The following is a 12,949-nucleotide window of genomic DNA, read 5'->3' on the forward strand; positions in this document are numbered from 1 at the left end:
AAGAGATTTTGAGTACTGTAAAATGAGTATAAAAGATATTTTTTAAAATGTAATATGTATCCTTGTGATTGCAGCCATGAAAAAAAGTATGCATATTGAACTCCTTATAAAAGGAAGCTTTTTAAAAACAAAACAAAAACAAAAAAACAAAAACAAAACCCAGAAAGGGCTACCTTCTGTAGATCAGAAGAAAAGGTGGGGGAGAAGGCTCCCATCACCCAGTAATCCTGCCTGTAGATTGAATAAAATAGTTTGAAATCATTGTTTTGATTCCCATTGACTGAAGGCTGGAGTAGCTTTATTGGTTAAGCTGTTAAGTCTGCCGCAGTTTAAACACTTCTTTCCTGGTGCGCCCCTGCCTCAATTGACCTTGAGATGCGTTATCTTAAGTCGTGTTTTGTTTTTGAAAGAAACATGTATTGCTTTAGATGCCCAAGGCTGCTTCATGGTTTAGGTGCATATACTGTTATTGTTATTATTATTATTATTATTATTTAGACAACATGCATAGGAACAAATAAGCATATGTCACACACGACAGAACTTTTTCTTCCTTGTAAAGCACAAAGAGAGTGGTGTACAACCCACTATTTTTAGCATATTTGAGGACAAATGTATTCAGAGGATATACTGGGAATTGAGAGTTTTGGGTTTCAAATCCCTTCTCAGCCAGTGGATTACCCTGGACAAAGTGAACTTTCCCTTTCTTTCCAGGGTTTCTTCTCACTTCTTTTTCCAGGGATACTGTAAGGACAAACACGATAAGGAATACAAAGCCTTTGGTTTAAGAAAAATATACTTACTCTTTTTTTTATATGAAACCCTACAACAAACTGAAATAACATTTATTTAATCGAATTATATTAACAATAAACAAACACTACACTGCAAATATAAAAGCAATATATTCAACTGCACATCTAAATAAGTGCATTTTAAAATCTTACCTGCATATTAAATGCTATTTAAAAATAATTGCTATCGCCGTTGGTTGATATTACTATTGTTATGGCTCCAATTTGTTTTCAGAATGATTTCTTCAATAAACACCCTTGGAAGCGGGGGACAGGACCATGCACCAATTTCTCTGCCTAAAGATGTAATGATAGTAAGAAGCTAAAATCCTGTGTTTGCTAAAGAATCATTACATTAGCAAGAATAACAGGGTAAAAGAAATTCTTTTGAAGCTGAAAGTAAATGACAATAAAATTCAGACAACCAAAATTATTTAGAATATGCTGAAATAAAGGCCAAATTTATAAGCCGTGTTTGCAGGTTTACTCAAATACAAATTGTTCTTTTTATAGAGATATTGGTAACACACTAACTGCATTAATGTAGTGACTAATACACACAGTGATCTTTCAGATTTAGTGCTATCACCACCACAGCACAATATTTTTCAATAATATCCCCCTTTCTGTTATTTTTCATGCTTTCAGTGATTATGTTACAACTGTGTTTTGTATAGTAATTTATTTGGGGGGCGGGGGATCCTAGGAGCTGGCATTTTCCTTCTCAGTCTCCAGTGAAAAAGTCCCTACCTAATTTCTCTTTAAAAAGAGTTTTCTATTGCTTTTTGATGCAGGATTAAATATAGATACAATATAGTCTACACAAAGAGCAGGTAACACAGTAAAAAATAATGTCCATGCGTTGTAAGACTTAAGATTGTGCCTGGGGAATAACTTGTTTGAATGCTGGAGGCAGGGAAGTGTGTGTGTGTGTGTGTGTGTGTGTGTGCGTTGGCTTTGGCTGGTGGTGATGGAGAATCCTGAAGAGAAGCCAAAACTCTCCATCTTCTGCTCTTTTTTTCCATGTGCATGTTTTTGTCTAAGTGTTACATGGGGTTTATGAATACTGTATGCAGATCCCTTGTGTGCAAACTGAAATTGTACACTCCAGGAGCTGTTCTACTGTGTAATCTGCTGTAGAGATAGCCTTGCTCTTGCAAATTCATCTTAAGAGAAAGGTGGACCGATAAGCCCTACCTGCGCTATAAATTTAAAGCAATATCATACCACGTGAAACAGTCATAGGTTCCCCAAAGTATTCTGGGAGCTGTAGTTTGTTACGGGTGTTGACTGAGATACTTTGCTTCCCATGGAAGAGCTCATTGAAAGTGCGGAGGGGAGAAGCTTTCTTGTCCATGAAATGTTTTTTTAAAAAAAAAATTTAAAAGGGGGGGAGAAAAGAATGTAAGGGGGGGTAAAGAGTGGAAGAGAAAAAAGTAGCCTCGTGGGGCAAAACAGCAAACAGCTGTTATGGTGGTGCTTACGGACTGTGGCCATGTGTGGAGTAGTGTGGGAAGAAGCAGAGGGTCCACCTATTTGCTGCTGTTTTTGTTTTGCTGCCCGCCAGCCATCTGGAGCAGTAGGCAGGAAGTTACTTTTTTGTGTTGTGGAGGGAGGCAATCACGGAAATCACCTTTCTTTCATTTTGCTGCTTGATGGTCATGTGGCAGGCAGCTGCTTGAAGGGCTTTTTGAAAAGCGAGGTGAAGGAAGAAATTCAGTAATAATGTCCTGCTGCTGCTGTGTTTGCTTTGCTGCCTGAATATAAGGGTGAGGGGAGGATATGGCAACATTTTCTTGGTTCTGTTGCATGTCATGCAGCAGGAATTGCTTGAAAGCTGTTCGAGGGGGGACGCAGTACAGAGCTATCATCATTATTATCTTCATTAGTGCCTTTTTCTGGCTTGTTCCAAAGTTGTTGGGAGAAGGAGGGGCCCAATGAAGTATTACTACTACTACTACTACTACTACTACTACTACTACTACCACGGCCTTGTTCCCAAAAAGAGCCCAGGGTGGTAAACAAACCAATAATAACACCCTGAAGCAATTCCAGCATGGATCAATGTGGGTGGTGGTAGGGGTAATGTTTAAAGTGTTAATCTGGTCTACCATCTTGATTCAAAATAGTACAGTACCTGGTGTTCAAATATAGACAGAGGCTGTCACCTCCAACTCAGGAACCTTTGTGCCGATTTTAGTAGAAATTTATTGAGAGGCACTCAAATTGGTGCAAATTGAAGCAGTCAAGACTGAATGACAATATTTCCAGAGGTGTTCAAATCAGTGTACTTTGGACCTATAATACCAAGTAAAAGGTGAAGTAACACAATAGCCACTTTTTGGTCCTCCATCTTTATTCAAAATGGTACTTCCAATCATCAAAGCAATCCACCACCCACACCTTGGAAACCCTCGTGTCAAGTTTGATGGTAGTATCTGAAGAAGTGCCGAAACTATGCCCAAAATGGGCTAAAACATGCCAAAGTAACATTTTGGTCAGCCATCTTGATTCAAAATGTCACCTGGCATCCAAACATAGATGAAAACTGCTACCCCTTCTTGGGAACCCTCACAACAAGTTTGTTAACAATATATTGGGAGGAGTCCAAAGAGAACAGAGAGCAATGCATTTTCCATAATATATTGTATATATTTATATCCTGCTCTTCCTTTATAAAGCTCAGTGTGGATTAGATGGGAGTCCCAGTGTCTCCCCATCTAGGAAATGATCACCTCCACATATCAGCAGTAGGACTGTGTGCTCCTAGACATGACCAGTCATTTCTGCCCTGGCATAATTTCCCAAACATTTTGTATATTGCTGACACTTGAGCCTTGTTTGCATGTATAATTTTAAAGCAACTATCTTTAAATGACTCCCTGGCAAATTATGTGCAATCATAGTATAGACTCCCTAATACCTTTATTTGACCTACCAAAAATGACATAAAGTCATTAGTAAGCTTTTGAGTTCCCCGGAAGTCTTTATCTAGGAGGATATTAAACAAAGCAGGAGAAATGTAAGCTAGGCATATTCTTTCCCAAAGTATGCAGTTTATAAACAGCCTACGTTTCAAAACAGTCGTGCAGCAGTGTGTGGATGGCTGTTTTTGTCTTCTGTAAAAACTCTTAACTCTGAATGGTTTTTGTAAATATTCAATCGACTTCAGCTTGCAGTGTGATGTCACAAAGTGACAGACTGCTCCTTCTCCCTCTCTGCTTTTCATCTTTTCACTGTCAAAATGCACCCTTTGGCAGGATATTTTTCAATGGCTAAATGTGAGGCTGAGACACATTGCTCAGGGTTTCCTCCTTCATAATTCCAGCTTTGTTCCATCTTCATTGTGTGTGTGTGTGTGTGTGTGTGTGTGTGTGTGTGTATGCTGAGACACACACACACACGGAGATCTCCCACCGAAATGATTATTTTTACTGCTTTCTTTTTTCTCAAGTTAGTTTTACTATATGGATCAAATTTTTGGGATTTTATGATGACAGCTCATGACTGTGGCTATGCAAATAAGAACTCTATTTATGTGAGATAAAATATACGTGTATTAATACTGAAAATCCTATGATAGACACCAACAACTGGAGGCCCTTGGGACAGATGTTGCCCCCTGGGCTGGCAACCACCACTCCATGTAACCAGCCTAGAAGCAATATGAAGGAGCAGCATTTGTGATAATAGGAACTGGTAGCAGGTCTTTTTGGCAGACTTGGTCACCTTCTGGAAGTTTTCCAACTGGTAATAATAGCTTTTAATTTGGGTCATGTGATTGTAATTTTGTCGCCATCCTTCTATCTTTGGAGACGATGGAGGACGATGGAAGAGTAAAAGCAACCCATTGGATATTACAGTGCCTGCTGTGGCTGTAGAGACTGATGCAGGAGAGACATGTTTTTAGCAAGTGGCGCAGATGAAGGCCTCCAATTTTGCTGCTACAGGTACACTGTGACACAATATGTATCACCACAGTCTTTCTCCGCTGTCTCTTCTTGGAAAGGGGGTGGAAGATTTAATGTGAGGTTAAGCAAATTCCAAGGACGTGGATGGCGCTGTGGTCTAAACCACTGAGCCTCTTGGGCTTGCCGATCAGAAGGTTGGTGGTTTGAACTCCCACGACGGGGTGAGCTCCCGTTGCTCATTCCCAGCTCCTGCCAACCTGGCAGTTTGAAAGCATGCCAAAAAGTGCAAGTAGATAAATAGGTACCACTCCTGCGGGAAGGTAAACGGCGTTTCTGTGCCCTGCTCTGGTTTCACCAGAAGCGGCTTAGTGATGCTGGCCACATGACCCGGAAAAACTCTCTGCGGACAAACACAAGCTCCCTCAGCCTGTAAAACGAGATGAGCACTGCAACCCCAGAGACATCTGCAACTGGACTTAACTGTCAGGGGTCCTTTACCTTTACCTTTTAAGTAAACTCCAGAACTGGGATGGGGAGCCTGTGGCCCTTGAGATGCTGTTGGACTACAATTCCCATCAGCCGTCACCCATGGCCCATGGTTAGGGATGATGGAAGCTGCAGCCATGCAATAATTGGTTCCCTGTTCCTGTTCTATAACCAGAGGGCAATTATTGTGAATCTCAGATGGTTCAAGATGTGGTCTTCCTGCAGGCCAACATCTGGCTACGGTAGTAGCTGAAATCTGACTTTGGAAATCTTTAGTTTAAAGATGTTATTCTTGGTTTGGCTTTAGAAGCATTTCCATCCCTTCAGTTTAGAACATTGTATTCTCTATGCCCTTCGGTTATGCACACAACACCCATTAGTGCTGGCAGGCGCTCTGTGCTTGTGTTGTGAAAGCAGAATAGACCCCTGTGTCGTAATGATATGTTAGATCGCCTCTCATAGCTGTGTGTGAGATTCCTGATCTATTGTGCCAAAGAAACTACATGAGTGAGAGTTGCTGTCAAATTCAGAAGAAAGTGAGAACTTTAAGTCCTCTTATTTGAAAAACACTTTTGCTGCAAGAGGTGTAATTTATTATTATCACTGTAGGCAGAAGGTTCATAAGAAACATGAGGCACACAGCGCCCATATTGACTGAGTGTTCAGTTAAAAACCTTAAGATCAAAACATAAGCTTCTGTCAGTGTAAACTGCTGTTTGATTTTTGGTGTGTGTGTGTGTGTGTGTGTGTGTGTGTGTGTAATCACCTATAAAACCTAGTGTTTTGTTCCCAGTAATATTTAGTCATAATCAATATACTTTTCCCATAGTGTGTGCTGCTGATTTTATAAACCTTTGCAAAGAAGCCTTTCATCATCAGTAAACTTACCTCAAGGATACATTTTTAACTTGATTTAAAAAAGGAAAAGAAGCATTAACAGCCATTTTTTATTTCTAAAAAAAATTGTTTGTACTCTGCCTAACAGACACCTGGAGAGAGAAATGAAAACAAACCAGTTCCATTATTTATTCTGCAACTTGTCAGTTTGATTAGTCGCCTCTCTCCCTTCTAAGAGAACAGTGGATCATTAAATGATGTCCATGCTTAAATGCAGGAACCCTGCCTTGTGTCTGTTAATGCATAATTGGACTGTCTTTTAATACATGCGGAGGCACTTGTTTCTGAATATAAACCCTGCACCTCAACAGGTCAAGGAGATAGTGAAAACCTGTTTGTTGTCTGGCTTTGTCTTGGCAAATAATGGAGTCACTAATCTACTTGATCTCTCTGAGTCAGATAAAGAAGAAAGTGAGCGATGCATACATTTCAAAGATGGAAGGCACTTGTAAAAGCAATTTCTTTGGAGGGGGAAAAAAACCTAGAGCTAAGGCTGTTGGAAACCTTTTAATTAGTACTAATTACCTCAGCAGAAAAACGTTGGAGGCTTGAAAGGATTTGTGTCAGCAAGTGAAAGATCAAAGATTGTGGTGCTTGCATTTTAATCTGTTGGCTATAAAAACGAATAAGGGGGTGGTAATGGGGCCCAAGAGAATGACAACCCAGGTGGTTGAAGGCCTTAATCCCTTCTTTACTGCTAAAGCCTGAGGCCTAGTTCCAATTACATAAGAAGATGATTTAATTTTTGCTTTAATTTTTACCAAATAATAAAAATATCCTGCTTCTTTACCTTTTGGTAAGGACAAGACATTGTTTCACTAGACGCACTAGTTTGTCTTCTGATATTTTCAGTTGATACCCATGTGGTTGATAATTTTTCTGTTGACATTTACTCCTTGTAAGATATGAACCTTTGAACAGGTATGTGAAAGGAACATGGGACACCAGAGAACCTGTAGATTCCTATCAGTAAGTTGCCATCACATAGGGGCTAGTGCACAGATAATAATGCTTCCATTCCAATTGCATAACCACATCGGAACACATTACTTCCCCAAGCCACCTTGGGAACTTGAATTCCAGAGCCTAAACATTTGCTAATTGTTGCACTACTAGTAACAGCATATCTCATCAGGTTCCCACTTAAAACAAGATGCAAACCTTGGTCTCAGATTCTGGGTTAAGCAGGAACCAAGGTTAGCTTGAATCCTGGCTAATGCTGATGTAACAATTACACACATCCACCCGCATGGAAACACCGTTTACCTTCCCACCGGTGTGGTACCTATTTATCTACTTGCACTTTGACGTACTTTTGAACTGCTAGGTTGGCAGGAGCTGGGACAGAGCAATGGGAGCTCACCCTGTTGCAGGGATTCGAACCACCAACCTTCTGATTGGCAAGTCCTAGGCTCTGTGGTTTACACCACAGCGCCACCTGCTACAATCCCCTAATAGTGTCCCACAGGGCAGGAACAAATTTGCCAAACAACTGTTTTCATGTTAGCATACACAAAAATGTATTGTATCCAATATGACTGCTGATGTTCTCGTGGGTATAACCTGCATCCTTTCTGATGCATACCCTCTCAGCCCCCCCTTTGGTTCAGTGACCCCATCTTGTCTGCAATTGCAGTTTCCCCAAGAAATTCTGGAATCTTTTGTCCTAATGTACAGTTGCTTAAGAATGTTGGCTTGGCTGCTCTGTTTATTCCCAGGCTCGGGCATGAGGCCCTTAGCCCAACCCTGCTCCCAAAGTCTCCCACATGTGCCAGCTCATCCTTCCATTGCTGAGCAGGAGGGCCTGTTGTTGTTTAGTTGTTTAGTCATGTCTGACTCTTCATGACCCATGGACCAGAGCATGCCAGGCACTCCTGTCTTCCACTGCCTCCCGCAGTTTGGTTAAACTCATGTTGGTAGCTTCGAGAACACTATCCAACCATCTTGTCCTCTGTCGTCCCCTTCTCCTTGTGCCATCCATCTTTCCCAACATCAGGGTCTTTTCCAGGGAGTCTTCTCTTCTCATGAGGTGGCCAAAGTATTGGAGCCTCAGCTTCACGATCTGTCCTTCCAGTGAGCACTCAGGGCTGATTTTTCCTTAAGAATGGAGAGGTTTGATCTTCTTGCAGTCCATGGGACTCTCAGGAGTCTCCTCCAGCACCATAATTCAAAAGCATCAATTCTTCGGCGATCAGCCTTTTTTATGGTCCAGCTCTCACTTCCATACATCACTACTGGGAAAACCATAGCTTTAACTATATGGACCTTTGTTGGCAAAGTGATGTCTCTGCTTTTTAAGATGTTGTCTAGGTTTGTCACTGCTTTTCTCCCAAGAAGCAGGCGTCTCTTAATTTCGTGGCTGCTGTCACCATCTGCAGTGATCAGGGAGCCCAAGAAAGTAAAATCTCTCATTACCTCCATTTCTTCCCCTTCTATTTGCCAGGAGGCGATGGGACCAGTGGCCATGATCTTCGTAGGGGGCTTCTAAGTGTTCTGATGGGGTTGGCATGTGTTGCCATTCCCTGTTCAGATCTTATAATCTATCCATTCTTAGCTCCCTGTGACACATCTGGCCTTTCTGATGTGTGGCCTTTCTGAGTTCACAGTGGCTCCTGCTGCTGCACCTGTGCTAGAAAGCCCTTCAGCAAATCCCTCACTTCCAAGCACTCTGCCTTCTTGAACCTACGTGCAATTGAATGAGCACCATACCCAGGAAAGGTACTCTTTGACTGATAAAGCTGCAGTGGGATTGCCACTGAATGTCAACGCTTGCAGCCCTGCGTAATATATGCTAACAAAATTTAAGCTCTATAAATTCTGCAGGTGTCATATTTATCACCATCTTCCTCCTCCTCTTCAGTCCTATTATCAGTCTGTATATCTGTAACCTACAGAGCTGTTCAGTCTTTTAACCACCTTTCCCAGCAAAAGGTCATCCACTTAAGAGTAAAGGCATCTATAAAAAAAAAATGGGGATAGCAATAGTCTTTGAAAGTCAAAGCAAGGTGTTGTAAGATGTGAGGGGGTGGGGGCAGGAGAGGGTGGAGAGATGAAAGGGGAGCTGCTTTTTAAGAAATGTCAAGAGACATGCAACAAATGGGAGAGCGAAATGTTGGCATGCTTGATTTGGAATGCCACAACTTTTTTTTAAATTTATTTTTTTAATACCTTTGGCAAGTGGCTATGATGAGGAGCCATATGCAAATTCTTAAAGAGCCAGATCCTAGCTTATGCACACAGTAGAACAAATGATTTTTATTGATCTGAGCCAATGATGCATATAGGCCCTTTGAGTTGAAATCTTCAGAGGGGCCAATTCACAGACCACTTACATTCCCTGGTAAGCAGCCATTAAATTAGCTCTGCAACTTTAAAATGAAATTGGGAAAAGTCAGTGGAGAATGGAAAACTGTGGCAGAATTATATGCATAGTTATGTTTTCCACTCTCTTTCATATTGTTTGCATTCCCCCCTCCCCCAATGTAACACTTTGTTTCAGTTAGAAACAGGCTTACATGCTGGCATAGAGGGGTTATGTTATACAAGGAATGTGGCTTAGTTGTGGTGATTTTGAGCCACCTTCTGGTTTATTAATCCTCAAAGAGGAAATGGGGGGAGCTGATGTGGTCTTTTACTCTTCTCCTTCAGAGTCCAGAGCTACAGACTGCAGACATTTTTTGCTGGGACATCCCCTCTTCACTAACCAGCTCCGCAGACTGCCTTCATAGCCATAACACCACCCTTTTTAACAAATCTGGAGGTGACTTAAGCTCTTCTTGGTCCTAGATCAGGCATGTCCATAGTCTGTTTCAGGGGCCTAATCCGGCCCGCTGGTCTGTTCAATCCGGCTCCTGTGCCAGTTTATTTCCTGGGATAAAATCCTAAAAAAAAAAATCTCAACAACTTCAATCCTAAAAGGGTCGGCCCTTTACTTCATCAGATCTGGCCCTCTTTGAAAAAAGTTTGGACACCGCTATCCTAGACTGATTCTCCTCCTCTGTTGGGAACTCTGGGGTGAACATTGGTCTCTTCATTTGTTACCGTAATATTTTGCTCAGTAACACCTTTCCCCCGCCAACCAAATGTTTTTTGTAACTAATACAGAATGTAGCTATTAATGTATTGCTGTAGCTCACAACCAATCAGGAAATGGAAAGATTCAGAAATGATTAATTTGAAAAGGAGTTGGAAATAATTTTGGAAGCCATCTTATTCCTATTGGATGGTAGTGCTTCTGTTTAGCTACAGGCATGGTCAATCAGTAGACTATAACTTGGTCAGCTAGTATTTGGGAATAAGCATTTCACTGACCCTTATGTTTTAGTAAACATAAACTGCAGAGGAGTGCAGCCACTCTTGTGTTGATATAATTATTCATACTTGCTTTAGAAAGTGTGAAGTCTGAGTAGATCATATGTGTTAAAAACACATTGCTATGATAAAGCTCATTTCAGTGCTTTATTAGATCAAGTTAAATACGTATTAAAAAATTGCAAGGGCATATCAAACGGAGTATATTGTTTTCTAGACAGATGAATACAGTGGCCATTAAGTTTTAATTATCTCTTATCTGCTGCTACCATGGCAATAAACATTACAAAAACTGTATAGCAAGATTTGATATCATTCATTATTTGCCAAGGATAGTGTTGATTAGCAAGTCCACAAGGACTGAAGCACATATATTTCTGAATCCCCCCCATCATCTTAATATAATTTCTGTATTGTTTTAATACTGTTATGTTTTATTTTATGAACTTAGCAAGTTAAAAAAAGTCTTCCTATGCAGAAGTATAAGAGTTTCAGTGTTCTCTTTATATTGTTTTTTAAAGAAAGAGATAACTTAAAGCTATTGTTTATTTCCATGAATTTGAAAATGTTCACATATATATATATGGTGACTTGCACTTGAATTCATTTGACCGGCCTATATTTATGAAGAATTTGGTTGAGACCCTTGCGCGACAGTGTGGCCTTCAGAGAGGCACATATGCACTGCAGCTAGGTAGCTTCTGTGTCTGGTAACAAAGAATGAGGAGGTCAAAACCATCTCAGCGGGCCTAAGTCAGGTCAGTCTGAGGCAATGGTTGGAAGTAAAACTTGGTGCTGCTGACGAAGGGGGAAGTTGTGGCGGCAAGGGGGAGTCCTGTTCAAAAAGTCAGCTTTGTCAAAAGCTTCAGTCACTTTCTTACCTACAGGCAACCTCTGCTGATCCCAAGTCATTAATCGAACTGGAGAGCCGTCTTGACCCTGGCTCCTTTCCTTTGAAGTGTGATGTCCTCTGCTGCATGAGGAAATAATTTGCTGCCTGATTCAATGAGCCATCAGTAGAGCCAGCAGACCCAATGACATGTGAGAATATTAACCTCCTACCTTGAAGAGCTGTGAATCTTGAGAGGCAGTCTATAATTCACCCAGCACTCCTGAGCCTTACCTCTCCGTCTTTGTCTCTCTCTCCTCTCCTTGCTTTCTCACTCTCAAACACGCACAAACGCACACACATAAGGAGAAGCAGGGCTTTGCAATCAATGTTCTTTTAAATTTTCTTCAACAGAGGGAGCCTTCCCTGGTTTTCCAAGCAGTGAGTTAATTTCCTTTGGTGGTTATGCACAAAATTTATGCTGAAAAGCAGAATAGGAATGGACTACACATCTTATTTGATTTGTTAAAGGATGTGTGTGTGTGTGTGTGTGTGTGTAAGCTTTTAAACAACACAGACATTATTCACCTAACATTGTGCTTGGAAGAAATATCCAAGGAATTTGGAGGGAAGCATAAAGAGATATAGATATAGATATAGATATAGATATGAGAAACTTGTGGAATCTTTCCAAGTGGGGGATTCGAGGCTCCAAAGAGAACATTGTAGGTTTGTTGTTTTAGAGTACTTCCAAGCTGCTTCTACAGTGCTCATAACATTGTTGAAAAACCAAACAAAACCTTATGATTTAAATTAAGAGTTGTAAAATGTCACAATGAGACTATAGCATTCAGTAGGATGAGGTTGTAGAATGGACTGCACCATCTCAAGCTGCAAATGCAAATACAAATGGATAAAACTTGGTTACATTTGGGAAAAAATAGATTATAATCACATATAAAAGATGGGCTTTAAGGAGGTAATTGGAGGAAGTATGAGTGGTAAAGGTAAGGAGTTATGGAAAGGAGGGGCAAATGATTTGGAGACCAAGGATGTTGTCAAGAAGGAAGTGGACAGCCAAGAAAGGCGGTTTGAAGATGGTCAAAGGAGTGCCAGGTTACAGGTAGCATGGGGCTGAATTACTCATTTAAACCAAATGGCTGAATCTTCAGTTGCAGGTTTCTAATCATCTCTGCTGCAGTATTGATCAAATGCACACAATGTCAACAGATATATCAAGAAATAGCAGTAGAAATTAAACATCCAATCCTTCCCTGCCCTGTTCATCTGGGATGGGTGCTGAAGTAACACTGTGGGCAGCAACAAGTGGGGAGGGGAGGCAGAATAGGACCAATGGCTGGCTTTACCAGCCTTGTGTATCCTGTGTCAGTGAGAGGTAGATTCCAGTGGGCTATAGAAGTCCAGGAGCCCACCTCCTCAGTTGAAGGCAGCTCAGCACTCACTCTCCCTTAGGAACAATGCAGGGGGAGTGAAATGTTTTCCCTTTAACCCACTGTAGAGTAGATGTGTTTTGTTTTGTTTTGTTTTGTTTTTGTTGGCCTGTTCTGCAGTTTTCCTAGAGTGTTCCTAGTACCAGACAGATGTGATGGATGCATTAGTCATTAGGGAGGATTTTCTTTTAGGCTGGAGGGTAAAGAGGGCTTCCCTCAACCAGCCTTTTGGAACTGTTTGGGTTGGAGGGTATGGGAACAGGGGGAAGA

At 41.1% G+C, this 12,949-nt stretch overlaps 1 protein-coding gene across 1 annotated transcript in view; it reads left to right on the plus strand.

Annotated features, from left to right (window-relative positions):
* Positions 1-12,949, plus strand: part of LRMDA (leucine rich melanocyte differentiation associated) — a 744,858-nt gene that overhangs the window by 374,576 nt on the left and 357,333 nt on the right.

Source organism: Podarcis cretensis (assembly GCF_951804945.1).
Source record: "Podarcis cretensis genome assembly, chromosome: 5".
NCBI classification, from domain to species: domain Eukaryota; kingdom Metazoa; phylum Chordata; class Lepidosauria; order Squamata; family Lacertidae; genus Podarcis; species Podarcis cretensis.